Genomic DNA, 12,144 nt, shown 5'->3' on the forward strand with positions numbered 1-12,144 from the left:
AGAGACAGAGGAATAGAAATCTTGTTAGGAAAAAAGAAATCTTGCCATTTGGAACAACATGGATGAACCTGGAGGACATTATATTAACTGAAATAAGCTAGACACAGAAAGGGAAATACTTCTGTGATCTCACATGTGGAAATTAAAGTCAAAACCACAGAAGCAGAGAATGATGGCTGCTATGGACTGGGGCATGGGAGAAATGGGGTTAGTCAAAGAATGCCAAATTTCAGTTATAAGAGAATACATTCTGAAGATCTATATGATAGTGACTATAGTTATAATATTGTAGTGTTCACATGAAATTTGACAAGAGAGTAGCTTACCTTACCCCCCCCATTGTACATGCATGCACACACAGGGTAACTGGTAATGGACATGTTAATTTAATGGGTGTAACCTATAGATTATATATATAATCTCAGATCATCATGTTGTACATCGTGAATTATTCAACTTATATTTGCCGATTATACCTCAATAAGATCGGGGGAAAATATTTTAAAAATTAAAGTCACATTAAAAACCAGTGACAACAAACCAATATTTCCTTTAAAAATATGACTCCCCACCTTCCTCTGACAAAAACTTTCTTACCATATAGACCACCAATGAAAGCCCATGTCTGAGTGAGGACTGGGTGTTTGCAGTGAGACAGACTTCAGTTTACAGTAGAAATCCTTTCAGAGTTTTACTTTATGCCCTTGAGCAATGTATTTCATTTTTGTTGTTGCTGCTGCTGCTGCTGCTGCTGCTGTTTTGTTCCTTTGTATCTAAAGTATAAAGTGGCAATGGAATCCCACATGATACTCAGTTTGTGAGGTCTCTGGGATCTGCAGGTTCTCCTCTGGGTGTGTGGTACTTCGATCATTGGTGTCCAGACCAAATCCCACATGCCCATAGCAGTCCTCTTTGGCAGTGATTTCCTGCAGATTTGCCCTAAGAGCCAGATTTCTTCATGGAGGAAAACTGCTACTGTCATGAGAAATGTTTGATGAAGCATGTTTTTTAGTACATTTACCTAAGTCCTTATCAAGTGGAGTCCCCAGATAAGAATTGCTGGCTAACAGCCTGACTGAGGTGGAACAAACCTTTTTCCAAGTTCCCAGAAATATCATTTATGTCTGGGCAAACCATGTTTTTGTTTTTCTTTTCCCATTTAATCCACAGGAAACTTGTGGGTTGGGTCTTCTGATAGTCATCAGTTGTTAAAAGTCGTGCATTTCCACATACCCTCTTGTGCAAAGCATGTCTGGAAAAGGCTGGAACTTGAAGTCACTTTTTTTTTTTAAATCACTCTTTAAAATTTAGTGTTTTGAGTAGCTTTTTCTGCCTTGCCATGTTTTACTAAAACAACTCTATAGAAGAGATTTACTCAAGTGTTTGGAATAAAACAAATGGAAAGAAGTTTCAAGCCTTCTCGGGTAAAAATGGACCTGTGAGGGCTAGGGCTGTGGCTCAATGACAGAGGACTTGCTTCACATGTGTGAGGCACTGGGTTCGATCCTCAGCACCACACAAAAATAAACAAATAAAGGTATATATATATATATAAATAAAATAATGTACTCATGCTTTGAGATGATCAGTCCCAGAGTGTTTGGCTTAGGGTCATGCTGTATCTTGGGCAAGTGGCCCTCTATCTAGACCACTCCTGTCTCCCACCACTCGGCTCATCTCCCAGGTTTAACTGCTTCCCACCATCCCAAATGATCATTGTTTCAGAAGCTTCCTGGCATTCCTGCCACTCTCTGGACCTCCCCTCTAACTTCTTGCATGCCAGGTGTATGGGTTTCTCCATCTCTTCACTGCCCAGCTTATTCCTCTTGCTCTTCTGTGCAGCTGTTTTTGTCTTTCCTTCTTCATTTGACTCGGCATTCCTTATTCTCAGCCAGCAAGGGGGATGGGATGGTCAACAGAGAATGAACAGCTCAAAACACTGTTCCTTCCACACTGTTGTCCTGAGATGCGTGGAATCCTGAAGTGTGAGGTAGAGATGGTGCCTTAGATCTTCCTGTCAAGTCCACCCAGAGGCAGGGAGAGAGGAAGGCAGAGCCTGCAGTCTCCATTCCCTCCCCTTCTCCCTACACAGCAAGACCCCCTTTGGTGTGCCCAGGGCCACTCGGGCTGCAGAGTGGAAGCCCTCACCTTCAACTGCCACTTCCTCCAGCCACAGTCTTACTCCAAGCCACACGTGCTTTGTGGGGAGAAGCTCCTTTCCCTGTCTGTCCCTGGTAATATATCAAGATATTCCGGGAGGCCTAGATGCCGACTTCTCCCAGAGGTGAGGGTCTTTTTGCAGTGATGAACAGTACTCTAGGTTTGAAGCTGTTTGTCCTCTGTCCTGGTTGCTCCTGTTAAAAAGTTGTCTCTTGGAGTCTACTTTCCGTTATGTAAACATCACGTCACTTGTATTGGTTTTGTTGTTGGGATTTCCAGGGAGGACGTAGGTAGGTGTGTGAGAGCTGTGTACTTGTTTAAGCACAAATATATCCCATCCTGCAATGATGGATTTGCTTTTCTCCCCTATTTTCAGCAATAGTGGTAATCGGTTCTTAGGAATTTGGGGCCAAATAGGACTGGGGCCAAATGTTGGCAGAATTTATTTAGTTACTTAAATAAGTCTTTACAAAGGCTTCATTTATGTATAGCTTTCTGTTAAACAAAAATCGAGGAAATAATTAAAACAGTCTGTCTCAAGGATCATTTAGAATATTTACACCAAGAATAATACCTTTATTTTATTTTTATGCGATGCTGATCGAATCCAGCACCCCACACACGCTAGGCAAGCTTTCTACCGCTGAGCTACAACTCCAACCCCTACATCAAGAATAATAAGCATAATTTTATTGGCATAGTGCTTCATGGTATGGGAAGTACTTCCAAAAAAAAAATACAGTTACTTGTTTCATTTCCTCAGTAATCTTAGAGAATATATTTTGTCATTTTACTAATGAGGAATGGAAACTAGGAGCACTTTACTCCTGACTTGTAAAGTCAGAAAGCCAGAGGACAGAACTATAGCTGGGCTCTAGCCTGCTGGTCCCTGGCCTGTCTTGGCCTCCAGGTCTTGCTCTGTCTTTCTGCCTCCCAGGTTCATTTGTTTCCTTCAGTAGCTGATTGCCTTTGGATCCTTTTCTGAACTTTCGTTTCTATCTTGACTGCTTCCCGTTTTGATATTCTCAACTCTAGACCCTGAGTAACTCCCATTAGGAGCCTCACAGCAAATGAGAGTTTGTTTCTTTCTACTCCCAGATGCGTGTATTCTTATGTATCTAAAATCAGGAAGCATCTTATGTCCCCCCCCCCCCCAATGGCTCAGCCCTTTCAGCAGGGACTGGCACCTGGGTGGAGATGCTGCCTGAGGGCATGTGGACCACACTGGTGGTGTGGATTCAGAATGGTCAGGTATCCAGGAGATGCCCCCCTCCCTCGCCCAGTTCCCAGGTTGAAACATGGGTTTCCTTGTCATTCCTGATTGCAGGATAGTTGATTCTTTGTGACCTTTTGGTGCTCCAGCTTCATGAGGGGCTGCCCTGTTCAGTTTCCTGCCTTGGAAGTTTTTGCTTTCTCAGTAGCACATAAAATAACATGCATCTCATGGTTGGTGACTTCTCAGATTTGCTGAGATGCAGTGTCATGATAGCTGTCCCTGACTGCTCATGGGGTCTCCTGTCTGGTACACTCTGGCTACAGGGAAACAGGCAGGTGTTCCTGAGACGTGTCTTGCTCATCTGCTAAGACAAAAGCCAGAAGGGATCCACACTCACTCGCCCTCCCCCTAGCCTCTGCAGCAGATGCCTCACTTGATTTCTTGCTGGTTGCACATGTGCAACAGAAATACAGTGTTAATAAATATTTCTACATGTAATGGAGAAACAAGCCATAAAAATAGTCATTTGCCATCTGCTTAGATGAGTTACCAGGAAAAATGATGACATTTTCTGATTCAGTAACTTAACTATTCTCATGCCTCCTGTTGAGGTACATCTATACAAACAAATTGTAAATATCCAAGCACATGTCCTGAGAGAAGGACATTGGTCTCAGAGACAAATATGAATAACAAATAATAATTGATTCTCTTCTCCCTTCGAAGTCCCCAAATATCTCAGTTACATAGCTTCATAGTTGTAGCCCATAGAGGAAATGTGTTCGAGATAATACCATCTCCTGTGCCCATCCATGTAAAGAGAACCAGTGTAACAAAAGAGAGAGGAGAAGTGGGCAGGCGGACTACCCAGTCAGTGACTTGGGGAGAGGACAATGTTTTACGGAGCTGGCAATAATAACTTATTTGCTGAGGGCCTTTTATGTATCAGGCACTTTATTAGGTACTTTGTATATCTTTATATATTTGTATATATATTAGCTTCTTTACTGATGAAATCTGAGTGCTCATTTTAAGAAAAAAGGGAATAATGATAAGAATGAAGGGCTGGGGCTGTGGCTCAGTGGTAGAGCGCTTGCCTATCACATGCGAGGCCCTGGGTTCCATCCTCAGCACCACATAAAAATAAAAATAAATAAATAAAATAAAGGTATTGTATCCAACTACAACTTAAAAAAGAAGAGAAGAAAATGAAAGACTTGGTTCAGGTAGAAGATGAGAGGCTATAGGAAGCTTAGTCAAAGTCTGTTGAAGATTAACAGAGGCAAAGTGAGGGTATTACTGGTTGGTAAGAAGGAGAAATATGTTGGTATAAACCATTCTAGGAATGATATCTATCTTTTTTGTTATTTCTGTTCAGTGTTAGTGTTTTGAAAGAGGATGAATTCATAAGTTGGCAGTAGACTAAGTATATAGTGCATTCTATGCCCAGCAAACAGAATTGTCTATCTACATTTATGGGAGACACAAAGAAATGAAATGCTGTAAAGACTCATCAGCACCCTGGGATTTGTGGAGCTTCTCCCCTAGGCAGCCTTAACCAGAGAATTTTATGGTTCCTATCATATTCCACCTCAAGATACAAGACTTCCTCTTCTGAGGACCACCAGCTCTACACCCTTGGATACCACACGAGGCTCTTTGTTGGTGTCTCCAGCCCAGACCTCCCTTCTAAGTCTTACTCTATACTCCAGCCTGGAACACTCCCAAGGGCTTCTTTCCTTCTTCCTTCTCTGGGCAAGTCATTCTCCTCATTTCATCCAGAGAAGTAATTTCTAAAAGGTAACCCCATCCCGTGGCTTCTGAGCCCCAGTATCTTTCCCACTGCTTTCAGAATGAAATGCGAACTCCTCAGCTGGGCATGGAAAGCCCTTCGTCATCCAGCCCTTGCCTGTTGAATTTCCCACAGCTCTGTGCACACACCCCATCCTGTGGTCTCTGCATCTGCTCCTGTCCTCTTTGAAGACTGTGCTTCCTCCCCTCCAGGGCCAACTTACTCATGTTTAAGACTCACTTCAGGGGTGGTGTCTCTTATGACCTTTGCCTACACCCCAGTTAATCTACTGCACCTGGGTGGTTCTGCTACTCTCAGCTCACACCAATAGGGCAACTACCTAATGCATAGTGAAATCACATTGTCACAACTTCCCCAGCATAGCTCTGCATTCCAGGATTACAGAGGCCATGGTATTAATTCCCTGTCTCCCTAGGGTGAACACCATACCTGCCCCTTAACAGTCACTAATGATTTTGAACGTCAAGGAAGTAACATTTAATCCCCAATGAAAGGTCCTGGTGAAGCCTAGAAAGTAGCAGTGCACCAAGGATGTCAGAATTCATGTTTCCACTTAATGTCAGGAATTGGCAGGCAGCATTTCCAGGCTTTCTTGGCCAAAAGTACTCCTGAAACCCCATGCTCCTGGATTTTGATCTTTGGATGATACATCCTGGGCATGTAATTATTTGTCTTCATAATTAGGTTTTACCTTGGGGCTCGAAGAGAAGAGGTTAAAGGAATCAATGGTTTAGTAATTGTATTGTCAAAAGGAAAGTTGAATGGAAACTATTTTAAAAACTGGTTAGAAGAGATAATTATTGGAAGCATGGGGAAGATAATTACTTATTGTATTAACTGGTACCGATGGAGGTTTCATGCAAAATAAAGCAGCTTATAATTTTTTTTAAATAGTTTCTTTCATAAGCAGGTTTAGCAACCTTCAGGGCACAAGGCCAGGCCTTCATCCAAGAGGATGAAGTTCTAAAAGCCTCTGTAACCGCAACTTTGCCTCTCTGAGTGGGGAGAAGGCACATTTCCATCCAAGTGAACTACTCTGAGGATTTCTAATTGACTGTCACTAGGAGAGTTCCTTATCACAGCACAATGCAAGAGTGGGGTTTTTGCAAAGTAAAAAAGCATAGGCAACGAGGCTGTTTCCCTCCACATCTTATGAGGTTCTGTCCCATTTTGTTCCCAGTCTTGACTTTTTTTTTTTTTTTTTAGTGTTCCATGAGAAAACTGTGGAATAAAACTTTCTATGAACCGTTGATAAATAACCCCCCCCCAGTCCTTTTCACAAGACTCCCACTTAATAAAGTCTCTGCCATAGGACAGAATCCAGATTCCTGAACCTGGCCTTCAGGTCCTCAGGAACTCATTCTGACTCATCTTTCTAGTCTTCTTGTTTAGATATGTTTTAAATGCAAATAAAATCACCAGAAAACCTTACATCAAATTGTTTAACACAATAAGGAAAATTAAAATTTTTTTCATAACTTTAGAGAGCAGCTTTTGAGTTAGTTGATTCAGTGGTTAGTTCAAAGGTTAATTGATTGACCAGAGGCCCAGGTTCTTCCTGCACCCCACTCTACCCCTCTCCGTGTGCTGCTACTGTGTCTCTAGGCAGAGCCAGCCTGAGAATGTGTGTGCAGATTACCAGGCACGGCTCACAGACTGGCATTACGCATTTCTCTTAGAAGCCAAAAAACTTTGCCCAGAAGCACCTCAGGGAATGCTTCCTTACAGCTCATTGACCAGAATTGAGTCGCATGTCATTTCCTAAACCAGTCACTGGCCAGCGAGTAGGTTACCCTGGTGGCCAACATGGAGGGTGGAGCGTTCAGAGCTTCTTCATGTGTTCTTCCTCTTACCCCACCCGAGCCTCTTCATGGTGACCTTACACGGCCTTGTGCCTGACGATCACCAAGCTTCTCCAGATCCTGAGCAGCCCTAAGTCCTCAAAATCCCTTTGCTCCATGGCTCGTCCCTCGCTTGCTCCTGTTGTCCCTAGGCACCTGTCTGGAGGTCACAGCTCTGCAGTGGTGTGGAAGGTCCTTCAGGGCATGTCTCTGCATCTCTGTGTTCTATAGCATACTCTTCAGAGGACCACAAACCCTGCCTTTATTCATGAAAACCCTTTCTCCAAAATGTTATTCAGACTGATATAACCCACAGAAGGAAATGCTCTTACATCCTGTTCACAAGGAACCCCCCCTGAGATCAGGCTAGTGCTTAAAATAAGGGTCTCTTTCCATTGCCAGACTAGGAATTCTATATGAATGGAGTCAGAAAAAGTAAATGTGACATTCCCAATTTATTAGTATTCTTTTTTCATTCACCCACATTTCTTTTTATCCCTTTATAAAAAAAATCATGAACTTGAGCTGGAGTTGTGGCTCAGTGGTAGAGCACTTGCCTAGCATCTGTGGGCACTGGGTTTACTTCTCAGCTCCACGTTAAAAAAAAAAAAAAAAAAAAAAAGGTATACAAAAATTCATGAGCTCCATTTCTGTGCAGGACATATAGGCTTTAGATTTTACTTCATTTTTTGTCCCTGATATTTTCCGATAAGTCATTATACATCAGAATTATTAGGAAGTTCTTTAAAAAAAATACATCAGTGCCAGCCTTATTTTGAGACTCAGTTGGTCTCAGGAAGGCCTTGTCTATTTGTGTGTGTGTGATTTTGGTTTTTTTGTTTGTTTTTGTGTTGGTGGTACTGGTGATCCAATCCCAGGCCACACACAGGCCAGGCAAGCACTTTACCACTGAGCCACATCCCCAGGCCCAGTCTGTTTGCTTGAAAGTTCCCCAGCCGTTCCAGTGGGCAGCCAGGGTGAGAGCTATGCTCCTAGATTCCAGAGGCAAAACCCTTCTTGTGTAAAATTTTCAGAATAATTTCCCATCTATCAGGATTCGTGTCTAAGCTGTTGCCATTGGGTACGTTTCTCATTTGTACCTCTGATTGGGCAGGGTATGTGTGATTTCTTGTGAGTTTGGTGGTTAAGTTCCGTCTTCCCTTTCCCCTATCTAGTTGTAAACAGCCCCTGATTTCTTGGCTCTCTACAGCACTCCGGACTATGCTAAGGAAGCCCCCGCTGTCCCCGTCAACAGATCAGTTATTGCCTAGACCCGGAATGTCACTTGTCATTGGGAAGCCTGCTAGGCATGCTACTCAGAACATCCTTAACCTTCTTTCAGGCCTGGAAAGCTGACCTCTTTTAGAGCCCTGTACCATGCTGCTTCAGAGACGGCCTCCCTCCTCTGGATCTCCGTTCAGACCTTTGCACTCTCAGGAATATTTTATTTAGTGCTTCATTTTGTTCACCTGCATGCCCCCACCCCCACTGCCTTTGAGCAATTTCAGCTTGATTCCACTTCTCCAGCAACTCCTCCATTTCAGCTGTGTCAGGAAAACATAGTTCTGAGTCCACTGGGAGAGTTGTCCTCCTTTCAACTCTGTTCTTTTTCAAGATCCTCGGTCTTCTTGTTTGCTTCAGACCCAACCAGATATTCTCATTATCTATTCACAATCAGGATGTGAAAACTTTTGTATGAGCCTTTGTTGAATGCTCCTTGTTCTCTGGCCTTTCACCATCTGTGGCAGTACTTGTTTAGTAATTGGAGGGCAGGGCAGTACTTACTGGCCCATATTTGCATGGTTCAGCGTTTGCTTGGTTATGACTGATGATGACTGGAGCCTGGTGTTGTAAGTTGTTCTTTGCAGCATGCGTTCTTGCCCTTCAGCACGTACCGGGATCACTAATGTTCTTAGTTAAAGGGTCTGCTGGGTCCTACCCTCAAAGACCTCTGATACAGGAAATCTGGGTGAGGCCTGGGGATGTGTGTGAAGAAGTTCTCTGGTCATGATAATGCTGCAGAACCTGGGGACCACCCTTGGAGAAGCACAGTCCTATTGGATCAGGAAATGACCAAGAAATGAGTGCAAATTTTTCAGATTAAATATTTAAAACTGTAGTTTTAAATATAGTTTTAAATGTAGTTTTAAATATAGTTTCAGATACCTAATAGAAGGTACTCAGAGCATTTCATGAGACCCTCCAGTATATCATAGATTTTAAAAGGAACTCTTAAATAGGGACAGGTGGGAAATTGCCTTAAGCAGGAAATTGCCTTAACCATGATTGAGTACTGACTCACTGATAAGAGACCTGGTTCTTATTGGCATTCCACACTGCCATCGACTGTGTATTTGTGTGTCCTCAGACTGGCTCTTCATGGTGGCAAAATGGCTGCAAAATTGCCAAGCATCACATCCAGGGACATGCTACTCACTAGCCCAGCTTATGTTGTATCAGTAACTCTTGGGGATACTGAAATGGAAGATCCAGCAATTCTTATAAAAGATAATCATTAAGATATGAGCAAAGCAGTCATTGAGGGACAAGTTGACTTAGCTATGTGCACTCTGTGATTAGTAGTAGATTAAGACATTGCTCATCCAAGAAGTGTACTGTTGTGGTTCTTTCTCCACCCACTCCGTAATTATTAAAGCTTTGCATCAGTTTCTTAAACGTCTGAATACATTCAGGGTATATCCTAGAATCTTCCAGTTCCAAGGATTCTGTTGACAGGCCGATAATATGAAGACAGGTGCCAGTCCCCTATCACTGTCTGAAATTCTGTGGTCAGTCCAACATGACAACATGAAACTGCAGATGGTCTCACCATCTGAGTCAGAGGCTAATTGCAAACAGGACTCAACCAAGTGGAAGTAGGCAGTGAGTTTGCTGACTCAGGTGCTCGTGCTCCTGCTCCTGCTGTATGTCTCTCCCATCAGGCCCAGAGAGCCTGCTGGGCAGAAGTCTGGTCTTCATCTTGCCTTTCAAGGTCTATAGCCCCTCCCTCTCTGCTATGTCAGGGATATTCTATTTTTATTCAGAATAAGCACATAAACAGTCTCTGATAAATCTTCATTCCCTAAGCATTGGGGCTAAAATGACATTGTTGGCACCAGCTCTGTGGCATGTCCCAAATGTGTCTTGTTAGAGGTAGAATATTTGGGAAAGAACGTGTTAGTTCTTTACTCCCAGGTTCTGGGTAAACTTTGGGTTATCCATTATTTTGAAGTGGATCAACTTTGTTGTCTTCCATAAACTTGTTAAATTTGACTTCTGTTGAAGAAGTATTTGGTTCTTCATAATTCCCTTCTGTGGATTCCCCCCATCCTCAAATCAGTGTCAGTATTGAGATTTTCTCTTCTGACTCCTCCAGAGTGATCTTCTCTCTGACATCCATTTCACTGTGTCATTCATCAATTACCCTTCAGTGGTATTGTTGTTACAGTAGCCCAGACTAAGAGATCTTGCTTAGAGCCTGAAGCACAAGAAGGCAGAAGGGCGTGGCACTGTTCAGGAAACCATGCAAGATCAACCTGCATGTGGGACAAAGTGGGCTCTTGACACAGGTTTACTATAGGGAAGGTGTCTGTTTAAGGGAAATAGTGTGGAATTTAACCCTAAGTAGAATGACAGTTGTAAAGAAACTTGTTAAGTAAAACAAAAAGTATTTAGTATCAGATTTGTGGGGAAAAGTATGTTTTAAAGAGTGTTTTTATGGGATCCCTGTAGGAATGTAAATCTTACATTGAGATGTAGTCTTTTTATGTATAATGCATTTCATTTAGTTTTAAAATACACAAAACTAATAGTCAAATCCATTTGTGGAGACTTAGGTTAAAGGGAGTAAAGTGCCTCTAGAGTACTGGTTCCCTCATGAACTGATCGCCCCCAAAGGCCGTGCCATACCATCACCCTGGGTGTTGTGGCCACATATGGGGGGTGGGGGGTGCGGGGTGGAACGGAGGTGGGGAGGGACCAATATTCAGACTTGAGCAGTCTTCAGATCTCATTGTGCACAGCTTCTTTTTAGGGTAGCTCCAGATCTGAGGGACTCAAAAGCCCTCCTCCCAACCCTATGCCTTTGGGAAACTGAGGACTCCTGGCTGCTCAGCTTTGCCCTAACTCTTCTGGCAGGGGAAACTTCTTTTGTGTGTGTGTGTGTGTGTGTGTGTGTGTGCGTGGGGTGGGACACAATCAGATTTTAAAATAACTGCCTGTGATATGATGAAATTAGAAAAGGAAGCGCTAAATTTTGATGTCAGTTTTTAATAGATGTTGACCCAGAGCCATATCGTAACCCCAACCAACTTTCCATTTACCACCAATGTTACTTCAAGCCAGAGAAATGCAGGCCTGTGTTTGGAAGAACCCTGTGATGGTGAGAAATTCAGCTGAAGGAGACAAGCATCCCCGTGGAAGTGATAATTAATGCAATTAGATGTGTACCACATGTTTAGAGGGAGTCTGGGCAGGTGTGCATATGCCATCTTTGTCAGATAAACAAAGGAAAGTCTTTCACCTAATTGTTGTTTCCTGCATTAGAATCTTCCTCATCAGAGGTTTGCTTTGGTCGTGGGAAGCCAGGTCAAGCATCCACCTGGGTAGTCCTCACTCTTTCCTAGTGTCTTATATAGCCTTCCCAAGATATGGTTTGTTTTGTTAAATGACTAATTAGACCATCTCCACCACCACAACACATAAATGGAACTGCTTGCAAAGTCCAGGATAGTCTACTAAGCTTTGGAATTCCAAGGAATTTTAAGGCAAAGGCCCTGCACTGAAGTTATCAGAGGCCTCCTCAAGTCCTGACCTTGCTCAGCTGGGCCTTGGTTGTTGGAGGCCCCAAAGTGCTTTCTCTCGTACATCTTGTTCTCTTGCCTTTTCTTCTAATTACCTTTTCATCATGCCTTAACCTTCTGCTACCAGCTGACCCTGATCTTAATGTCAACACTGTTCAGACTTTTTAAAAAAATAATAGTTTCATTGAAGTATAATTTATAAAGTATAATTCAGTATAATTCATGCTGTTTAACCAGTGTACAATTTAGTGGTGGTTGGTTAGTAGATTCACAGAATTATGCAAAGCCATCACAAACAGTATTAGAACATTT

The 12,144-nt window shown here is 42.8% G+C and overlaps 1 protein-coding gene across 7 annotated transcripts in view; it reads left to right on the forward strand.

Annotated features, from left to right (window-relative positions):
* Positions 1-12,144, forward strand: part of Kank1 (KN motif and ankyrin repeat domains 1) — a 196,710-nt gene that overhangs the window by 109,401 nt on the left and 75,165 nt on the right. The window lies entirely within an intron of this gene.

The sequence above is a fragment of the Ictidomys tridecemlineatus genome, chromosome 4, assembly GCF_052094955.1.
Source record: "Ictidomys tridecemlineatus isolate mIctTri1 chromosome 4, mIctTri1.hap1, whole genome shotgun sequence".
Classification (NCBI taxonomy): domain Eukaryota; kingdom Metazoa; phylum Chordata; class Mammalia; order Rodentia; family Sciuridae; genus Ictidomys; species Ictidomys tridecemlineatus.